Source organism: Protopterus annectens, chromosome 12.part0 (assembly GCF_019279795.1).
Source record: "Protopterus annectens isolate FY-2018-M chromosome 12.part0, PAN1.0, whole genome shotgun sequence".
NCBI classification, from domain to species: Eukaryota; Metazoa; Chordata; order Ceratodontiformes; family Protopteridae; genus Protopterus; species Protopterus annectens.
Genome location: NC_056746.1, coordinates 591,078,578 through 591,102,017, shown reverse-complemented (window position 1 = coordinate 591,102,017; position 23,440 = coordinate 591,078,578). Strand labels below are relative to the sequence as shown.

Below are 23,440 nucleotides of genomic sequence, written 5' to 3'. Positions count from 1 at the left end.
TTAAGGTCAGCAATCATGAATCACGGCCACCTCCTGATCCAAAAGTGAAATGCAATACTCCCTAACAAAATAACAAATAGAGAGGAAAACAAAACAGCAGTTTTAAAGACCAGAAGACCTTGGGCTACTTTTCGTTACCAAAAGCCAAGAGGTTTCATAAAAGAATATGTAAAGGATTACAATTTCTATGTTTCTTAATTGTTTTTAGCGCTTGTTACAGTAGTGGCATGCACATCTGAGGGGGCACTTAGTCTGCCTTCTAAACTTTGATTTGATGATGTCAATCTTCATCTATTCTTGACTGATGGGTTACAGTTCCGATCCTCTGAGCCGATCCAGCCGTTTTATAACTTGCACCAGCCAAAAAACTCTCGAGCTAATAGTCTACTATAATGCCCCTCTCTACATTACCTCAGATCTCGTTTGCCACTCTTATAGAAAAGACATGTCAGCTGACTCTCTCTCCCAGTTAAGTACATTTTAAAAGTTTTATTACAACTTTCTAACTTTTTGGTCTTCCTTAATCTACATAGTAATATCTGAACATTGTCTACCCTTTTCTCTTTTGTGAGAGTGTTTGTTTTCTTTAACTTTGTACCCTTTGGTACTTCTTGCCTACCATAGTTGGTAGTCCCCCTCTCCACTCTTCTCTTCCCCTTACCTCCTATCATCGTTGATAGGATTCATTTTTGTTTTGTAACTGAGTGATTGTGTGTTTCTCAACTTTCTTTTTCTTGATCTTTGCCCTTTCTGTCTATAATGGCAGATAAATCAAAATTGACCACTGGTTTTAAACAGTGCCAAGACTGTGGCAGAAAAATGCCAAACTCTGATCATGATAAAAGTGTATATTGCTTGGGCGTTTCTCATCTTGAACACCCATCTGCCAGAGCTTTAGTAATAGAGCCCTGGTAGAGCATAGAAATAAATTAATCCTTAAAGGGCTTTTTAAGAATTGTCCAAGGCCGACCAGTCTCCTCAGGCCTCTGCTGTAAAATCTGCTCGTTTGGTGCCGACATCAACATCGCCACTGACATCTAAAAAACACGAACACCCAAACACCCATCAGCTGGTTCCTCTTTGAAACCAAAATCTCGTGTTCCGAAAATTTTGGAATGCACCGAGTCGTCTGCACCAACCTGTACCTATGTGCCATCGACACCAATCACGACACCGACTCCAATAATGACTCCAGCTATTTTAGTTACCACATCTGTACTGACGTATCCTGTGGCTCCTCAGCTGCTACCTTCTGTCCCGGTTCCAAAGACCAAGTCCTTCTTTACTTCCAGGACTAAATATTCTCTATCGATCAACCCCTTTCTTGGTCATCTTCCTAGCCCTTTTATAGAGAGATCTTAATCTTCCTTGGGGTTGTCCGTTCACTCCACCAAGAGTCTTTCTGAAGTTGAAGTAGTAAGGTTGGTGGATCAGCTTCTAACAGTTAGGGTTCTTCCCCCCACATATAGTCCTCCTGTGCACCTTCGCAGGCTTTAGAGCTGTCTACTCCAATCACACAGACTCCTATGGCCTCGACACCGATAACTTCCTTGTCTTCAGTTCCGGGCATGGCTCTGACTCTGTGCCTTCAGAACTAATGGGGCCCTGGGATCAGACCTCTGCTGTCTGGTCTGGAGGGTTTGAGTCTACTCTTGTTTTTTATTTGGAGCTGACCTTCCCACTTCAGGCTGACCTTCCCACTTCAGGCTGAGGCAGCTGCAGCCCTTCCACAGCTCCAGCTTTGCAGGTGGGTCTCTCAGGGTGGGGTGTGACCCCAGTTCCGATTTTGACTCTGTTCTGGTCACCCATCCTTCCTCAGGGGGGCCTGCCTTTCAAACTATGGAGAAGGCTTTGGCCACCACTTCTTCCAAGGTGGCTTTTGTGTTACCAGAGTCTCATCCCTCGACTCCTGCTTACCCAGAGGACACCCCTCTTCCGAGTCCTTCAGATATTCCCACTGAAGAGCCCCCTTGCAAGAAATTGTGTAAGAGAAAACACCTGGACTCCTCTGAAGAGTCAGTCACTGAGCACACAGTTTTCGATGAGGGAGAGGGTTCCCCCCAGTCATCCCTGGAAGCCATCTCCTTTGGAGACATTCTGGATATCCTTAAACAGATCAGTGACTAGAAGTCCAAAGACCCTACCTTTGAGGAGTCTGTGTACTTGCAAGCCTTTAGAGCTTTCCTATCTACTTCCTGAGTGACCCCTCCCACTGATGATCTCATTAAATTGATCGCTTAGTGGGCTTGCAAGGCCCCTAATTTGATAGAACCAACCCCCCCGGAGACCAGGTAAAATACCCTCCGCTCCCTAAGATCATCAGTACTGGGCAAAAGGATTAACAGTAGATGCTATGGTGGTAGTATCTGCCACTAAAAAGGAGCTGGCTGAGGAAAGTTCCACTGTTCATCCCCCAAACGGAGTCGAGGGCGATGGACAGATTTGGGAAGCAGGTTTACGCATCATTGACCTTTACCATTAGGTCTTTCAACTTTTTGGCACATTTTACTAGTCTCCAGATCGATCTGATCGAGGAGCTGTCAAGATACCCTAGCAGGAACAGTAGCTGAGGGAGTCCAAGAAATAGTGGCCTCCAGTTAGCTACCGTGGAGTGTATCTCTAGTTCATCCATGAGGCTAATTGCACATGCAGCCGAAGGAGCGACCAGGTCAGCAGGTTCATGTGTTGCAATTTGACGACATGCTTGGATGTGCCTGTGTGAGTTTGCGGAGTCATTCAAGTCTTCCTTTGTCAAAGCTGCTTTGACGGATCCTCCTTGTTCAGCCCCAAAGTTAAAGAAACTCTATCCAAGTGTGCAAAAGATGGAAAGACCATGTCTGCAATGGGCATATGTTTTTCTGCTCCCCAATGAGCCTATTCCAGGAATCGGAGGAGTGGGAAGATATGGTTCAAGAAGTCAGAGGCCTTTCCAGGGCACACATGGTACGAACTCCCCTCGGGGCAGAGGGGGGAGTTTCAGTGGAAGATACCATCCTATCTGGCCAACCCTATCAGTGCGACTGAAAGGAGGCCCAATTGCTTGCCTCTGGAAGCACTCTGGGGAAGATTTTCTTTGCAGCCAACAGCCTGGCGACAAGTAACCACAGATGCCTGGGTGCTAAGAATAATTTCCAAAGGTTACTTTATCCCCTTCATTCTTTATCCAAGAACTTGAATAAGACTCCTTGATGTTCCACCCAACTAGAGGGACCAAGCAGCCTTAGAAATTCAAAAGCTGCTAGATAAATTCGTCCAAGAAGTCCCACCAAACCAAATAGGATGCAAATTTTACTCAAGGTTCTTTTTAGTGCAAAAAAGAGGGGAATGGAGAATGATTCTGGATCAAAGTATTCTAAACAAATTTGTTCAACTGTCCAAATTCAGGATGGTCATGGTTCAGTCAGTACTTATGCAAAGAAAATGGACTGAGTACTGAGTTCACTCTGACAACAATACAAAGTACCAAAATTGTAGAATAAGGAAGTTGCAGAGTTCCACGACAGATTTACCTTTTATTAAACAAAAAGAAGTAAGCGCTTTCGCGATCTACCCAGATTGCTTCTTCAGACTGCACTACAATGTCAAACTATCTAACCAAGCATTTTACTGCCAATCATTAGCAGACCGGAGTTCCGCTGTGGCGACCCCTAACCGGGAAAAGCCGAAAGACGCAAACAAAACCTATTAACATATTGCAGTTAATTAGTCATAATTACCTACTTAAAGCTGTAAGTAATTTACATAAAGATTCCTTTCAATAAAAACTTTTTTTAAAAAAACAACACTTCTTATTAGCCATTGGCATTACATTGTATCCGGTTCTATCTTAAAAAAACAACACAGATTATATAATATTATACATAAGAATATAAAAAATACATGCAAATATATATGTATAAAAAATATAAAGATAAATGTATACTTATGAAAAATTAATAAAGCATGTCTATAAAATGCATGTATATTCATATTGTTATAATAAAACCTCCTAGCAAAGTCTTGACCATCTTGACAGACAAAAAAATAAATTATTTAATATATGCTTGAATTCAATTGGGAGGAATATAGACCTAGGGCAAGGGCAACATACCGCATAATAAAGCATGGATATATTTAAACAATTTTATGCAAGGGCATCAGCATCTGTTTAATGTTTCAGATGTCGAGCCTTTAGGAAAGGTTTAAGTGATACTGCATCATTTATTCCTGGGTGCTTATCAGCATTCAGTTTTAGTATCCACTTTTGTTCAGATTCTTCCGTTCTGTTTTTTATGTCACCTCCTCTTAAGCCTTCCTTAACTACCTGAAGCACAAAAAATTTAAAATTATAGTCTTTCCCTTCTTTTAGAGTATGTTTGGCTAGAGCATTAGTTTCTTTACCTGTCGCAATGTCTCTAGTATGTTCTGAAATTCGTTCTTTTAACATCCTATTTGTTTTACCTATATAATATGCTTTACTTATCTGACAAAAACTGAAGTATACTATATTATTAGTTCTAAAATCTGCATACATGTATGCTTCTATTCTGAATTTATTGACTAGATGAAAAAAGGCAGTGCAAAAATGTATCTGCATGCTGTACATTTTCTACAGGGGTAGGTACCTTTCCTCTGTGATGTAACCTCATGTATGATATTGTGTGATTTATAACATAACTGCCTTTTTAAAGACTTTTTGTTAATGAAGGAAAAGTGTGGTACTGAGTCTATCATTGTTTCTAAGTCTTTGGATGTAGTTGGAATATTCCAATTCTTTTTAAAAACATCACAGAACACATTTATATCGCTGGTAAAGGTAATAGGAAAACGCAGTCTCATGTCATTTTGTTGTCTGTCCTTTGTCTCTTGGTTTCCTATTCCCTCTGAGAAATAAGGACGACCTTTGCTCCCTCTTTCAGAAAGTGCATCATGACACATAAATCTATTTCAGATTTAGAATAGCCTGTGCTGTTAAACTCATCCTTCAGTCTTTCAGTTGCTTGCATAAGTTCACTGTCACTGTTATGTATTCTCATGTTCCTAATCATCTGTCCTTTTAGGACATTTCTGCTAACATGTCTGGGATGCGTGCTACCTTTATGCAGTAAACAATTTTTCCTTGTTGGTTTCTTGTATAGACTAGTTTTCATATCCTTTAACCCAGATTTTTGAACCATAACATCCAGGAATTCAATTTTATCATAAGAATATTTATAAGTAAATTTCAAAAAAAGTTGTTGTAGTATGCAGATAATCTATGAAGTCTTTTAATTCAGTTTCTGACTTCCCCCATAAAATAAAGAGGTTGTCCACGAACCATACATACCATAACACGTTTGCTATACTAATGTCCTTGCAATAAACATGTGATGTCCTTCAAGGATGCATCTGCAGTCCTTACATATGGGTTGTCCTGCCTCAGGCAGCCCTTCGGTCGGCCGGATTCCAAAGTCTGGGTCCGGCGTCGGCTGATGTCGCCCCTTCCCCGACGTCAGAGCGCCTGGGGTATAAAAGTGTCAGCCGACGGCATCTTCCCCAGTCTTTCTTGCCGCGTGGTGCCCGAAGCAGAAGCAGTTCGCAAGTGCTGGTCGGCCAGCTCCTGTAACTTCAGCTACCGAAGACTTCAAAAAGCGAAGTACCCCTGTTGGGGACTCTTTCTTGCCTCAGCCGATGTCAGATCAAACGCTTAAAGTTAATAATTGCTTGACTTGTGGGAAACAAATACCTCATAAGGATTTCCATTCCTACTGCCTCCCCTGCCTAGGCCCAGGCCAAGACGTCTCGGCCTGCACTGCCTGTGCGTCCTTTAATCGACGCACTCTTAGGCGTCGGTCGGAGTTTGCAGAGGAATTTTCTGGGGCTAGTTTCTCTTTTATAAAATGCCGTCGGAGACTCAGACTTCTCATTTAACCAAGAAACGGAAGGACAAGGACCAACACACACGGACCGTGGTTTTGGCTGAAACCGCTCCTAGGCCTGCCGCGAGTGTCTCGGTCTCGGCTGAGACAGAGTCCTTGGTATTTCCATCCGTAGAAACCGCTCAACCGACAGCCTCGGTCCCGGAGGCCTTTTCTGAGTCGGTTATGGAATTACCCTCGGAAATCGGTGTTCAGGAACCTACCGACACCATTCCCCTAGACAAAACTACTCCAGCACGTGGGGCAGCCAGGCCCCCTGCATCCATGTCCATAAAAGCTTTCACTAGGGCTAAAGCTGCTAAGCAACAAAAAACTCTGCCTCCCAAGTCTATTTCTCAAGGATCCACTACAGGTTCTCAGATACTAAGTTTGGCTGAGGACCTTATTTCCTTAATTAGGGGCTCTCAGCCTCATCCGGACAGGGGCTCTCAACCCCCACTAGACAAAAGGCCCAGGGTTGAGTCTGCTGAACCTCAGTCCTCTGAGGCCTCTGATGGCTCTGCTCTATCAGACTACCAGGAGGAGGCCTTCACGGCCTACAAGGATTCTGATGCAGAGGAATCTATTCCCTCTGCCTCCCCTCCTGAAGAGCTGTCCTTTGGGGAGACCCTTCACTCCATGAGAGAGCATTTCCAATGGCAGGGCCAGGAATTCTCCGATTCCAGGAAGAGATTAAGGACTTTTCTTCATTTACCTCAGCATAGACCTTTGGCTATTCCTCCTGTTTTAAGTGTCATTGATGATGTGTATTCTGAGTCTAGCACTACCCCGGACACCCTTCCTCCAGCTCCTGTTAAACCCAATAGGTACTACAGGGTCCCGGACACACATCATTTCCTTTACAAGGCCCACTCTGCTGACCCAGAAACTATTTCCCGGGGTCCTAAAGGGGTTGCAGCTGCCACTTCTAAAAATCCACTCCCCTCTGAAAGGGAGTCCAGGGCTTTAGAGAGATGGGGTAAAAAAGTGTACACTTCTTCCACTCTGTCTATGAGGGCTTTAAATTGTCAATTTCATATGATACAGTACCAAGAGTATTTGTTTGATGAATTGCAGAAAAAAACTGTCTTCGCCTGAACCCCTAGATCGTAAGTCACTTCAGGATCTGGTACATAATTCTCAACAGGTTAGCAACCATTTCTTGCAGTGTGGTTATGATGCATTGGAAGCTTCATGTAGGTCAGCAATGACAGGTGCAGTCATACGTAGACATGCCTGGCTGAAGGAACAATCTCTGCCAGATCATGTTAAGGCTAAGCTTCTGGATGCTCCACTGGAAAAGCAAAAGTTATTTGGCTCCACTGCTCAAGAGGTCTTAAAGAAATTTGAGGAAAAGGCAAAATCTGTACAAACAGTCAAAGATTTCCTCCAGGTACAACCACCAAGATTCAGCAGAAATTGGCCTTCTAAGAATTGGTCCTTTCCAGAAGAGAGATTTCAAAGAGGCAAGAACAAGCGTGCCAGAGGTAGAGGGCAACCTAGAGGCTCCTACAGAGGACGTCAATGGCAGCCTCCTAACCAGAGAGGTAGTGCAGGTCCAACAACTGCTGCACAAGGACAGACTCAATGACTTCACCTTGACCCCGCCGACCAGGGCTCAATTAGAAGCACCTTTGGGCGGAAAGTTGTCTTTATTCTCAAAAAATTGGCACAGTATTACAAGGGACAAATGGACACTGCAAATAGACAAAGGATACAGGTTCCATTTCCATACATTACCAGAAAGAAAGGGAATGCCAAACCTGCCACCAAATCAGAGGGCAGAGGCTTTAAAACAAATTGCCAACCTATTGCAAATGAAAGCTATAGGAAAGGTTCCTCTCGCAGAACAAGCCCAAGGATTTTATTCCAGACTATTCCTTGTCCCAAGAAAAGAAAAACAATGGAGGCCTATTCTCGATTTGTCCGCACTGAATACTTATCTCATTGTGCCAAAATTCAAAATGCTGACCCTAAAGCAGCTCCTTCCCATGCTGGGCAAGGGGTCTTGGCTGGTAACTCTAGACCTCAAGGAGGCATACCTGCATGTCCCTGTCAGACAAAGTTGCAGAAGACACCTCAGATTTCTTGCAGGTTCAGAGCATTATCAATTATCTGCATTGCCCTTTGGCTTATCTACTGCGCCCAGAGTATTCACGAAATGCCTGGCATCAGTAATTGCACACTGCAGACTTCAGGGGATTCAAATATACCCGTATCTGGACAACTGCCTTATACAAGCGGACAGCCAACAAACTTTGGAAAAACATTTGAATTATGCCATCCGCCTACTGCAGGCCTTGGGATACACAGTCAACATTCACAAGTCAAGACTTGTACCATCCCAAAGAATAACTTTTCTGGGTGCAGAACTAGATGCAACCACCCAAATGGCTTTTCTCACAGAAGAAAAACAAAAACAACTACCGGATTACTTCAAAAATCTAACAAAACAAACTCAGATGACTGCAAGGAAAATCCTGCAGGCCCTGGGTTACATGGCATCGTGCATTCTTCTGATTCCACAAGCAAGGCTGCATATGAGAAAACTACAATGGTACCTAAGAAGTTTATGGTCTCAGCACAATCACAGCCTAGAAGCTTTGATACCACTCATTCCATGCCTTCAAAAGGAATTCCTGTGGTGGGCCCAAGCAAGCCAGTCAAACGGGCCTGCCTTTCAGCAAACCAGTAACCAGCCAAACCATTACCTCGGACGCTTCAGACCATGGATGGGGAGCACATATGGAGGACAGATGCATCCAAGGTCTATGGTCTCAGAAAGAATTGCACATGCACATAAACCAAAAGGAAATGCTGGCAGTGATTCATGCAACTGAGGCCTTCAAGCTCTTTCTACATCAAGGCCACCTGCTAATAAGGACAGACAATACCACAGTTATGTGGTACATAAACAAGCAAGGAGGTACCCATTCCTACCCTCTTTGCAGACTAGCGATGAATCTTTGGGAACTTTCCCGAAAACTCAGTATAGAGCTGCAATCCCAGTTTGTGCCAGGAAAAGACAATATACTGGCGGACAACCTAAGCAGAAATACCATGGACCCACACGAATGGATGCTGCACCCAGACATCTTCCTTCAGATAACACAATCATGGGGGAGGCTGGACATAGATCTTTTTGCCTCCCACCACAATCATCAGCTGAAGAAATTCTGCACAAGGACATACCACCCACAAGCATGGAAAGTGGACGCCCTCTCTTTTAGTTGGAATACTCTAACAGTGTATGCATTTCCACCACTCCCACTAATGACCAAGGTCTTACTGAAAATCAAGACAGAGCAGCCAAAAGTGATTCTAATAGCCCCGGACTGGCCAAGGCAGCACTGGTACCCACTGTTACAGAGCCTGTCACACACGAAACCATGGCCTCTACCACTATGGACACTCCTTCTGACACAGCACAATTACAAAACTCTGCATTCCAGCCTGAAAACCCTGCAGCTGACAGCCTAGAGAATACCTTGACTCCTCACCAGGAAAAGCTATCCAAGAGAGTGAAGGATATCATCATGGAAGCTCGCAGACCTTCCACGAGAAAGACATATTCAGCAAAATGGAAAAGATTCCACACTTGGAGCACCGAAAAAGGGCCTAGATGCCATGGTGATGAGCATGGCACATATCCTGGAATACTTGGCAGACATGCTCCAGAATGGCCTTTCTTACTCTTCCATAAAAATTCATGCTTCAGCAATTTCAGCAGAATACAATACTGATCCACCTGTCTTCTCTCATCCTCTCCTAAGTCAGTTTCTAAGAGGAATTAAAAACATCAATCCTCCAAGAAAACCACTAGTGCCTACATGGGACCTTAACTTCATGTTGGAAAAGTTGACTTTACCTCCCTTTGAACCAGCAGCATCTTCAGAGTTACAGTTCCTGTCTTGGAAGACTGCCTTCCTTCTGGCCATAACCTCAGCAAGAAGAGTATCTGAATTGCAGGCACTCATAGCAGTACAACCATTTCTTATTTTTCATCAGGACCGAGTCTCCTTGAGAACCAATCCTTCATTCATGCCAAAGGTGGTATCCAGGGTCTCATTAAACCAAGCTATTCACCTGCCTACTTTCTTTCCAAACCCACAAAACAAGGGAGAGAAACTTCTGCATACCCTGGACATTCACAGACAGTTACGCTACTACTTGGACAGAACTAAGACTTTCAGAAAAACTGACCAGCTGTTGGTAGCATATGCTGCAGGCATTCAAGGAAAAGCAATTTCCAAACAGACAATTTCAAAATGGATAGGAAATTGCATTCAATTCTGCTACTCTTATCATGGAAAAGCTGTGCCAGCTAACATCAGACCTCATTCCACCAGAGCTACAGCCACCTCCACAGCCTTCTTAAGAGGGGTGGCTACCAAGGACATTTTAGAAGCTGCTACATGGAGCTCCGTGCATACATTTTCCAAGCATTACAATTTACCCTTATATTCCAGATCCAGAGCAGGCTTTGCTACGGCAGTCCTGCAGGGCATTTTAGCTACACCATCATTTTCTTAGAGCCTACCACCCCCAGCTTGGCTATGGTATTCTACCCATATGTAAGGACTGCAGATGCATCCTTGAAGGACATAGTACAGTTTTGTACCTACCATAAATGTAGATGTCCGATAGGTATGCATCTGCAGTCAGGTTTACCCTCCCTCCTTACCCTCTTGTGGTACTTCTTGGGTACTTAACCCCAGCTAGCTATAAGAGGGATATCTATTATGGTGTATTTGTTTTATATTACTGTGCATGTTTGCAATATTTTGTATTTCTACCAAATTTAGCCTTCCTTAGAGGGCACCTGGCATCTGGGGCAAGAAAAACTGAGGAAGATGGCGTCGGCTGACACTTTTATACCCCAGGCGCTCTGACGTCCGGGAAGGGGCGACATCAGCCGACGCCGGACCCAGACTTTGGAATCCGGCCGACCGAAGGGCTGCCTGAGGCAGGACAACCCATATGTAAGGACTGCAGATGCATACCTATCGGACATCTACATTTATGGTAGGTACAAAACTGTACTTTTTCCCACTGCACCAAAGCTAGATTGGCGTAGCTATTGGCACAGGCAGTGCCCATAGCTACGCCTATCTTTTGTAAATAATAATGTTCATCAAAATTAAAAACATTATTCTCCAAGACTATTTCTAATAATCCACATATCATTCCAACTTTGTCATTGGGGAATGATTGCTTTTCAATAAGTAATTCTCGAATCCTTTCAATACCCCATTGGTTAGGAATGACTGTAAAAAGAGAATGAATATCAAGTGTAACTAACAAAAAATTGTGATGTAATCCCTTTGGCTCTATATATAATTTCTGTAAAAAGGTCTTGGTATCTTTTAAAATTGAGTCACATGTATCTAAAACAGGGTGCAAGTTCTTTTCTATAAAAATTGACAGTGGTTCTGTGGCCCAGCCTTTACTAGAGACTATGGGTCTCATAGGGGACTACAAATTCTTATGAATTTTTTGGTAATCCATATATAATGGGAATAGTAAGATGCTCTATTCTAAAGTATTTAAAAAGTTCTTCTGAGAACATATTTGTCATCAACATGTCAAAAAGATGAAATTCAATCCTATCTAATATTCCTTTGGTTCTGTATCATATCCTTCTGCCATGTCTCAGTCTCTCTCCCAACAACACACCAATGCAAAGAAAATGGATTGAGTACTGAGTTCACTCTGGCAACGACACAAAGTACCAAAATTGTAGAATAAGGAAGTTGCAGAGTTCCACAACAGATTTACCTTTTATTAAACAAAAAGAAGCAAGCGTTTTCGCGATCTACCCAGATCGCTTCTTCAGACTGTATTACAATGTCAAACTATCTAACCAAGCATTTTAAAGCTTTACCTATTAACACATTGCAGTTAATTAGTCATAATTACCTACTTAAAGCTGTAAGTAATTTACATAAAGATTCCTTTCAATAAAAACTTTTTTTTTTTTTTAAAAACCAACACTTATTAGCCGTTGGCATTACATTGTATCAGGTTCTATCTTAAAAAACAACACAGATTATATAATATTGTACATAAGAATATAAAAAATATATGCAAATATTTATGTATAAAAATATAAAGATAAATGTATACTTATGAAAAATTAATAAAGCATATCTTTAAAATGCATGTATATTCTTATGTATACATTTATCTTTATATTTTTTATACATACATATATCTTTTATATTCTTGTGTATAATATTATGTAATCTGTGTTGTTTTTTAAGATAGAACCTGATACAACTCTGCAACTTCCTTATTCTACAAATTCAGTCAGTACTTCCCTTTCTAAGGGTGTTCACCAAATGTACGGCAGCAGTAACCATTCACTTGAGACTGCAAAGATTCTGGGTGCTTCCATATCTAGACGACTGGCACATCACTGCTTCCTGCAGTTAGGCATCATAATCAACTTTACAAAGTCTCAACTGAGCCCCTCTCGCGATGTAGAATTTATCGGAGCTCGTCTCAACAGTCTCTCTTGTGTTGCTTCTCTACCTCCCCACAGGCTACAGAAAATAAGATCTCATGTTCATTCTCTCCTGTGCCCAAACAAAGTACCAACCATACTAGTGCTTCAAGCATTAGGGTCCAGGGCAGTGGTGATCACTCTGGTCCCATTAGCAAGATTTCACATGAGATTCCTGCAGTGGCTTCTTGTGAATCAGTAGTCTATTCTAACTCACCCAGTGAACCACCCCCTACTCTTCACAAGTGACTGCAAAAAGGACCTATCCTGGTGGATGGAATCCAAGCAAATTCTTTTGGGCCGCCCTTTTGTCCCTTCTCAACCCAAAGCCATAGTGACCACGGATGCCTCCCAGATGGGAGAGGGGCATTATCTGGGAAAGACAGTCCAAGGCACTTGGTCCCCGATAGAGGCAATTTGCATATCAGTGTTCTGGAGTTGAGGGTGATGCTACTAGCGTTGCAAGTATTTCACTCTGCCCTACCTCAAGGAATGATTGCAATTCAGTCAGACAACATGTCCGTAGTCTGGTACATCAACAAGCAAGGGGGGAACCAAATCCTATCCCCTGTGTTGAGAAGCCCTCCAAGTGTGGCAGTGGGCAATCAAGAATGGTCTCTCAATCCCAAGGTAGCGATGAAGATCTTTCATTGCTGGGGTCAGCCTTCCTGCTTCACCCCAAAACATCAAGTGCAAAAGATATTTTGCCCTAATCCCTCCTCAGGGGGAGTCCCCGAGAGATGCTTTTCTCCTCGATTAGCCCCCTGGTCTCCTATATGCCTTTCCCTCTAATCCCTCTTTTCCTGAAGAAAGCAGCCAGGTTGAGAAGCAAAGTAACCCTCATTGCACCCTTCTGGCCTCAACAAATTTGGTTTCCCTTCCTATGGCCTTATCTAGTTCACCTTCCATAGATTCTGGACCCAGTTCTGGGCCTTCTGTCTCACCCTCAGGACTGATGCATCCCAAAGTCTCAAGCTAACTGCTTGGTTCCTCCCAATTCCATTAGTCGCCAGGCATAATGATATTCCATCCCTAGTACGAAAAATTTTGCTGGCATCCCATAAACCATCCACCAGGAATCTGTACCTCCATAAATGGAAGAGATTTTCAATCTGGGCTTGCAATAATGGCTTTGATCCCTTTTCAGCCCCAGTGGAAAAGTTTTAGAATTTTTGTCCATTCTTTTTGGTATTGGAGCGTCTGCTTCTACTGTTAAGGTCATTCTAGCAGCCATCTCTAACTTTCATAATGGCTTTGGAGATCTACCCTTAATTTCTCACAGACTTTGTAAAGTCTTCCTCAAGGGAACTATCCGTTTAAAGCCCCCATTTAAAAGCTCCTATACTACCATGGGGCCTGACTATTGTTTTGCAGTCACTAGTAGTTCTCCCCTTTGAACCAGTAGTTACTTGTGACTTGAAGTTCCTCATTTGAAAAACACTTTTAATCACCTCTGCAAGATGAGTTTCCGAATTGCAAGCCTTAAGTTCAAAATCCCCTTACTAAATTTTCCATAAGGATAGAGTTACACTCGGGACAAATCCATCCTTTCTTCCAAAGGTGATCTTAGAGTCCAACATTAGTCATGCTGTATATAGACTTATCTGTCTTCATTCCAAAATATTCTAATAGACAAATATTGCTTAAACCTGTTAGGCATTCACAGGCAAAACATTTTGATCTCAACAGAACTAAAGAATTTAGGAGATCAGAAAAATTATTTGTCTCCTTCTCTGGTGCAACCTTAGAAAAATCTGCCTCTAAGGTTACCTTGTGAAAATGGGTTACACGATTTAGATTTTTTTTGTTATAAATGAAAGAAATACAAGCTTCCAATGCTGGTGAAGGCACATTCCACTAGATCTATGGCTACCTCCGCTGTCTTCCATTCTAAAGCTGCTGTGAGTGAAATATGTGCATTAGCAACATGGGCTACTCTGCATACCTTTATTACTAATTACAAACTTTATCTGGGGAAGAGCTGCCTTTGGTTCTATGATTCTCAGGAATATCCTTCCATAGGGCCATCCAGGATCTAAAGTAGCTGGGGACTGTGTCCCATCAGTCAAGAATAGATGAAGATTGACATCAGGCAAAGAAGTTGTGTTGCCATAATGTTCCATTTGTGTTGTCGATCTTCAACTATTCTTGGCTTCCTACCCTCCTTCCCCTTCCTGTGGATTCCTGGTGAAGTGATCTGTTGTCCTAGGTCTTGTATTAGGATACTCCTTAGATATGGCTTCCTCATTTGGAATTTAGTTTCCTTCCATTGTTGTATAATTCTGCAAACTCGATCTGAGGTAATTTAGAGAGGGGCATTATGAGTAGACTATTAGTTGGAGAGTTTTTTGGGCTGGTGCATGCTATATAACGTCCGGATCGATTCCTAGGATTGGAAATGTAACCCATCAGTCAAGAATAGATGAAGATCGACAATACAGATGGAACATTATTGTAAGACATAACTTCTTTTTTTTCATTATAGCGACCACCCCCCCCAATATACTAGTCCAGTTGGCTAATGTGGCCATTTCTAGAAGTAGTATAGAGATGGTCTCGGACTGAAAACTGCACGCACTACTAGCAGCAGAGACATAACTTAAAACCTTAAACCTGTAATATATTTGTCCTGCTGATCGTGACTCCTAAGTAAGCCAATCTGTCTCCAAAAGTATGTTTCCAGGACAAACAGTACTAGACACAGAGCGACTACACAGAGTCTAGTGCAAAAAATGTATTATAACTAAAAGTATGGCAAACGATTCTGGTAGCAAGTACTATTACAAACAACTAAAATTGAAATTTTTAAAACCAGAAAATAACATTTACCAACAAACGTTGTTTTTTTGCTGCTCCTGTTCTGCAGCAGCAAGAAGCAGAACACTCTGCACTTCCTCATCTCATTTACCATTGGCCAAACCTACACCAAGTACACAAACATCATGCTGTCTTTATCTCCTCTCTCTCTCTAAGACTTTACTAATAGTGAGCATGCTAGGGTGTCATTTTTAAATGTTGTAGTCCACAGATGGAAGTTTAACTCTGTCCCCTCTGCGTAGTGTGTACACCTGGTCAGTGTTGTATTAGTCTAAGTTTCTCATTTATTGTTTGGTTGCTTTTTTCTGCTGTAAGTCAGTACTTAATCTCTGTAATCCTTTGATATCTCCAGTTTTATTAGAAACAAAAACTGAGATGATGATTCACTCACCTGTGTAGATTACCTGAACCGGTAGTTTATTACAACAAGTTAGGCCATGGATTTGTCAATTACATTGCCTTACTCCTAAGTCACTACTGCGCATAACTAAAATTATTTAAACTCAACATTTCCATGCTGGTATTTGCAAACTGTTAAGCAAAGTGATTAGTAACATTAGTTATGTTTATTAAAAGCATATGTTACAGTGATACCACACATGCTAGAGTGCTTAGAGCCGTTTTAAACTTAGACTTGCATTGCTGTTAGCTGAATTATCCATTGGCTTAGAACTTCTGCTGTTAATGGAAACAAGATAATTAGTGTATAGAACTTGTAATAATCTTACTACACATTTTGGCTATGACTGCAGTATTCTGAATGTTCTCAAAGGACTTGTGTGGTAATTCTGGTGGTAATCTGGATAACTGTCGTTACTATATTAGCATTTCCTATCTTTTCTATGTCACAGAAGTTGAACGCTCTGTGGATGAATTCTCTCCATCCCTGCTCCACTAAAGTTCCTGCTGCTTCTTCTTTTTTTTTTTCCCAGTTTTAAGGTCAGCAGTTGCGAACCTCTGCCACTTTCTTATGCAAAAGTGAAATGTAGTACACCCTATCAAAATAAAAAAACAAAAAAGAAAACAGAGTAGTTTCAAAGACCAGAAAGCCTCAAATTACTTCTAGTTATCAAAAGCCAAGAGGCTTCATTATAGAGTATGTAAAGGGTTGCAATTTCTGTTTTAATGTTTTTAACACTTGTTACAGTAGTGGCATGCACACCCACGGAGGCACTTGGTCTGTCTTCTAAACTTTTTGTTTTCATTGTAGCGAACCCCCCCCCCCCCCATATACTAGTCCACTTGGCTGATGGCCATTTCTAGAAACTGTATAGAGACTGCCTCGGACTGAAAGCTACACTAGTAGCATCAGAGACAGATGAGTTAAATTAAAACCTTAAACTTGTAATATATGTCCTACTGATCAGGACTCCTAAGGTAAGCCAGTCTGTCTCCAAAACTGTACGTTTCCAGGACAAACTCTACCAGACACAGAGTGACTGCAGTGTCTAGTGTAAAAAAATTATTGTAACTAAAAGTACGGCAAATGACACTGGTAGCAAGTGCTATTACAATCAACTAAAACTGAAATTTTTAAAACAAGAAAATAATAAAAACATGTACCAACAAACAGGCTTTTTGCCACTCATCTTCTGCCGTGGCTCATTAACCTATCACAAACCACCATCCTAGACAATCAATACACCCCACGCCATGCACTATCTTATACTATCATAATGATACTCTTGGTACATCCTCTGTATAGGGGAATGTCACAATTTTAAACTAGCCGCTTATCCCTTTCACAGGCACCGTTCCGATTAACCCAAACATCCCCCACCTATCTCTAGCACCTATTACATTATCGTATCTCCCCAACTCTATAGTAGCTCCAGCATAGAACTCTTCTCACTCAAGTACACTAATCAACAAGTAAAGCCCTACCTACTCCATAAATTTGCTAGACTCCTACCCAAAATTACACACCTATTCCTTTGTAAAGCTGACCACCTTAAACTATGTAGAGACATACACCCACACCCAGGCCATCAGTCCCATTAACCAACAACTCCACCACTACACAACACAAAATCTCACAACAGTACCATCCTAACACGTACATAATAGTTCAGACCTAATGATCTTAAACATGAACCTAAGAAGTGTTCTAAATAAAGTTCATGAATTTCATGCAACCCTTAGTTTGTACCAACGTAATATTGTAACAGAAACATGGCTCAAACTACATATAAAAGATACTGAAATATTAACCCAGGGCTACAGTATTCTCAGACATGACAGAACAGACAAGAGTGGTGGTGGTATTGCCATTGCCACAGGATATAAGAATACACTCAAATTAGAACATGTAATGTGTGAACTCCAAGACCCAACAGACTCAGAAATACTAATCTCCCACCTGCAGATTAACTCAGAAAAATAAATTATAATAATTGCTACTTATCCCTCCAGGTAACACCCCACATTATTGAAAACCTTCTGTACTGGTCTGCCTCCACCTTTAATCAGGAAACTATTATTCTGGGAGACTTTAACCTGGACTGGTCCACCTGCTCTTCAGACAACCCTGACCATCTTCATTAATCTCTGTGGTTTCTTTCAACTAGTATTCTACCCCACCAGAACTGATAGCAACCAGCAGTCAGTTTTAGACTGGATACTAACAAACAGGCCCTGTCTGTCTCATTATCTGCTGCTGCCTCCCCAACAGTCTCAGCAAACCTAATAAGACACAAGAATAACCCTCAAAAACACCATATTGTCTAAAATTTGGCAAACATGTAGCTCTTACCATCAGAAAGGTCTGTGTGAAACTTGCCACTCTGCATAGATCCAAACCATACCTTACTAGCCCCATGCCATAGCCAGAAAACATTTACTCTGCACCCTCCTATACACCTCCCCATTTTCACAAATCTCAGAAAAACTGATAGAAACAAACTGGAGACTTGCTGTAACAAAATAGCAAAATTTGCTACAAACCATCCTTTCAGAACTCAACACTGCTCTGCCGTATGCTTACTAAATTGGCTAGAATTGCCCAGTCTATTATCCTTGAACAATTAACTGTTGCCCACTCCATACTGTATCAACCCGACAACTGTCATGCATTCAAAAATGTAATTCTACCATACTTCAACTCCATAACCTTGAGGTCCTCTGTCAAGTTTCTATTAAAAGTCACAAAATTTAACAGTAGCTTTGGAGAGACTCTCTTCTCCAATCAGATATCCAAAAAATGGAATTCAATACCACAATATTGAGAAACACCTCTAATAAAGCAAGATTTAAGACTCTTCTCGGAGAACAGCTTGCCAACAACTGGCTATGCTCCAGTACTACTCCAGGCTAACTCTATACAACTTCCTCTTAACTCTGTATTACTGGTCATTTCTTATCCTTTGCTATACTAAACCTTTTGTACCAAACACACACACACACACACACACACACACACACACACACACACACACACACACACACACACACACACACACACACACACTGCTCTCTCGCACTTCATTCTAATTTTTTTCTCTCTCCTCTTTTATCTCAGTCTCACTTTAGCTTTCTCTCTATTCCCTAATCTCATTCTCACTCCTTTTCCCCCTTCATCCTGGAATAGCACGAATACAACTGCAGTTGAATTTTGATTTTCAAGAATTGTAACAGCTGTCTGCTAATTTGGTATTCATAATACTATCTTGTAGCGGAATATTGTTTTGACAAGAATTTGTACAACTGTCTGCTATGTTATATCAACAATACTATTTTGTATGTTGTACATATTTGTAATTGGAATATATATTGGACATTGTTGTACTGTCTTCTCTTACGGAACTTCTTTGCCTTACTGCTCTACATATTTCATTAGTATTAATTAATGTTGGGCAATATTTATCTCTGTAATAGTTTTTCTTCCCGGGCCTCCACTGAAAAAGGGCTATCAGTCCAGTCAGACACACCCAGTAAACAAATGTAAAAATAAAATAAATATGGGTATTGCTGGACCAGTTGATATGTAAATACGTAGTTTAATTTTCATTGATTTTTTTTTTAATCAGAAAATACCTGAATGTGTCTCAAAATGGTCCACAATACCAGAGTGTTGTTTTTTGGATTTACATATACCCATCCGTAACCCCATTTTCCTATTTTTTTGTTTTTGGGGTTTGGGTGTCCCATCAACAAAACATCTGGAATCAATGTTCTCACTGCCAGGTGGCTACCCTGCTGCAGTTGTTCTTCCATACCACATACACAGTTTCACCTACGGCCAACTTAGAAGTTACAGTTCACCTACTGCATGTCTTTGGAATGTGGGAGGAAGCCAGAGCACTCGGAGAAAACCCACATGAGCACAGGGAGGGCATGCAGACTTTTCACAGGAGGTAGCCCAACAGAGGATCATACCAGAGAACATCTTGCTGTGAGGTGACAGGGCTACTGAGTGCACCACTGTGCTGCCCTTTCTGGATTTATCAAATACAAAATAATGCAATCTGCAAATAAGGCTTACTTTTCTTGAGTGCCATGCCAGTTATGTCCATGAATTTGTGAGCCCCCCCCCATTTTTTGTCAGTGGCTATAAATTTAAAACGAATAATGGAGGAGGATAGAGGACACCCTTGCCTGGTTCCTCTGTTCAAACACACTGTCAGAGAGGCTCCCCACTTTAATTCTTGCCTACAACCTTTTATATATCTTCCTAATTATCCATATTATATATCTTCCTAATTATCCATATTATATATCTTCCTAATTACCCATATTATATATCTTCCTAATTATCCATATTATTCTATCAGCAAATGCAGATGATTCCATTGCCTGTCTACAAAATCCCGGCGGTCAATATTGAATATCTTTTCTGCATCGGGACCCACCAATAGCAGGAGTGTTTTTCATATATTCTGCTTTCCTCTGAATCAGCACTGCTCTGTTAATGTCACATGTTTGCCTCGTATCCACAAAACCACATTGATATCCATCAATTTTGGCACCACAGTTGCCATTTTTATAACTAATGTAGAGATAAACACTTCATAATCATATTTTAAAATTGAAATTGGTCTGTATAGATTAATAGGTATTATACTGTAGGTAATGATTTGTGAGGACCTTAAGAAGCCTAGCTGTACATTCAGATGGTAGTTTTCAGCCATACAGATAACGTAGAGATGGCCCAAACAAGATTATGTTGGAATATTTGTTTCCCTATCCATGAAAGACAGGGGTGTGAAACCGGGCTGGGGGATGAATTTCTGGTTGCCCATCCATTTGTCCAAACTACATTTGACTGAAGTAAGAGAAGTACTTTGCTTTATGTGGAGTGGAAGACTGTTCCATAGAAGCGATATTCTGTGATACAAACCTATCCCTCCAACGTGTTCTATTTATTTTACAGAAGAGATTAAGATCCCTTGAATGGGTATTTTTGATCCCATTGCACTTGTGAATGTGTAATAGGTCTGACAGAATAGGGTCTGTTGAAGCTCTACATGCAAGCCAGAGGTCACCTCTCAGTAGACTGCATAATACTGAGAAGAGGGACAAGGCATTGACATGGTCTGTATAGTGTTTATGATTTAGACCTTTGATGATTTTTTATTTATTTATTTTTTATTTATTTATTTATTTTTGTCAAAGGTTATGGGGCTTCCCTGTTGTGACAAGTGTTTGGAACGGCATATACCGAAAGAGGTATCCTACTCTATGATCAGCAGATTGATTTACATGAAGCAAGGTCTGAAGGGTCTTTGTTTTTGGTAATACAACCACCATAGTTTTCTTCCAAGTCACTGGTACTTTAACATACTTACTTAAAAATACATATTTTAAAATACTGTTAAGAAAACCTTCTAGAGCTTTATCACTTTCTTACCTCCCACTTCTGCAGAAATACTATCTGTTTCTTGAGACTTTTCTGATTAATTTTACATCCCCATTTTTATTTCATCTTTTCATATCTTGGCTATTGAACGTCATCTTCCTCTAACCTTGACATAATTAAGTCTTCTGACAATATTTCCATTTGTGCTTTTTCTTCATTTCCACATTCTGCTGCTTTGTACACATTTTCATGACATATTTATTTATTTCACATTTGTTAATTGGGCTGGTCCAGCTGAGTTTCAAAAAACCCTTTTTCAGTAGAGACCCGAGGAAAAAAGCTCCAATAACTTCTACAGCAATAAAAAGAAACATACTTTCTTTTATCTTGTGTATAAACTGAAATGCCAATATATAGAACAAATTATAGTTGTCACATAAAGCATACTTCTCTACTGTACAGGATTTTCACAGAATGTCCAGATTTTCAACTCCTATTTTTTGGTCTGTTTCTCATAAAATTGTGGTTTTGTGGCAAATCATTGAGGACTGAAGTCAGAAAATAATGGCACACATTTGAGTTTCCGACTATATATCCTACATAAAATTTATGCTAATGCATAACCTGTTCTGTCCACTTTCTAAATTTATAAGAGCAATATTTAAAAAGTGTCCCTATTTCTAGGCCTTTGTCCCCCCCATTATTTGTGCCTTAGTCCAGATGTCTTGCTTTAGCAGGTTGAGAGGTATGCTTGACATAAGAAAGTGAGAGTACTAAAAATATAAACATACAAACAGTTTAGTCACAGTGATGAAAAGATAGCATGTTCTAATATTTACAAGAGTTAGAAGTAATGCCAAGACACTTCCTAAGTAGAGGTTGTAGAATGTGACTAGACAGAGGTGTACGGGAGATTAAGTGGGGTGATTACAGTGACAGATCCTGGAATTAAGCAGGCGATCTTTTAGTGCCTTTTTAAAGTTGTTGGCATGAGTTGTACTTCTGATATGTAATGGAAGTTTGTTCCAGCTGTAAAAGACAGAGTATAAAGGTTTTTGCCTATATTTTTACATGGTTTATAGGTCAGTAGTAAGAGTTGGTTGGAAGTACAAAGAGGATGATTGGGGACTGAAGTATCCATTCAGTATTTCTAATAAGACATCTCACTAAAATACATATGTAGGATCACTGGTAATTTTTCTTGGCATAGGCTCCCAAAGTTTGCATTACAGTATTTCTTGGCAGCTTAACATATTGTGCCCCTTTGTCTGGCTTAGCTTCTTGCTTCGTTTTGTATTGATTTTCCAAAATTTTATCTCACTCCCTGTCAGTCATCCATATACACTACCACTTTGAATAAAATAAAATGTAACTTGTGCTTTTTCAGGAATTCTGCATAATTGTACTCACAATTCAGTAAGTATTATAATTATATGGTGCTGTCTTGCCTTGATAATATGCAGTCACAAGCTTAAACATTGTCATGTTCTTCATTACTGTGGCTTACATGACCATTTGACCAACAAAGATGAAATGTGGCAATTGTCTTAAGTTTTGCATATTTGTTCAGCCAGAGGTGTGCACTAGGCATCATGCTTTCAGGTATTCTTAACCTGGACTTGCTTTGTCTTCAAGATGGAAACCTAAACATTCATGATAGCACTATATTCCTAGGACACTTTTGTGCAGCCTGTCAACCAGTATATTTTTGGGAACTGGAAAGAAACTGGCGTGCTTAGAGAAAGCCCTCACAGGCACATGTTAAACATGCAGATTCCACAGAGACCAGTAATCCGGATTTAAGTTATTGTCAGTGAGCCATTTTGTTGCCTTTACTGATGTTGATCATTCTGCTTTCTTGAACTGTCCTAAAGCTTTGCCAAGAAGTTTAAAACAATGGAGTCCCCTCCTTCAGTTCATATGCCCTGCAGAATTTAATACTCGCTTTGTATTTTGGAAACCTTTTGTAACCCTCAAACATGTAAGAAAGTTAGGCTTCTAGCTTGGCATTTATTTTAAATAATTGTAGCATTATTATCCCTGTCTCAGACACTGACTCTTTTTTTTTACCTTTTGTATAGCCCTCTGTTACTTCCCAACCCTTCTAGCTCCTCCATCTGTCCTCCCCAACATCTGACCTACAGCCAGTGTGCAGTAATGATTGTCCAATGCAGTGACGTGAGAAAAGGGAACCTGAGCATATTCCCCTTGCAACACAATTGGAAGCTTTATTCCAGTGCAGTGATTTGCTGTATTTTGACCATTTTAATCCAACATCTTAATGTTCAGATTTGCTAAACTGGTTAAAAATAATTTTTATTCATTTTACATTTCATATTGTAACTTTTGAAATTAATGTATGTTGTATATCTAGTACAGCAGCATCACTAAAGTTTTCCAAGAGATTTTAACAAGCACATTAAAGTGAGCTTAGTATCACAGATGCAT

The 23,440-nt window shown here is 40.8% G+C and overlaps 1 protein-coding gene across 1 annotated transcript in view; it reads left to right on the top strand.

Annotated features, from left to right (window-relative positions):
- The window catches only part of CHTF18 (chromosome transmission fidelity factor 18), a 927,562-nt gene that overhangs the window by 321,371 nt on the left and 582,751 nt on the right, over nucleotides 1-23,440 (top strand). The gene's annotated exons all lie outside the window — the stretch shown is intronic.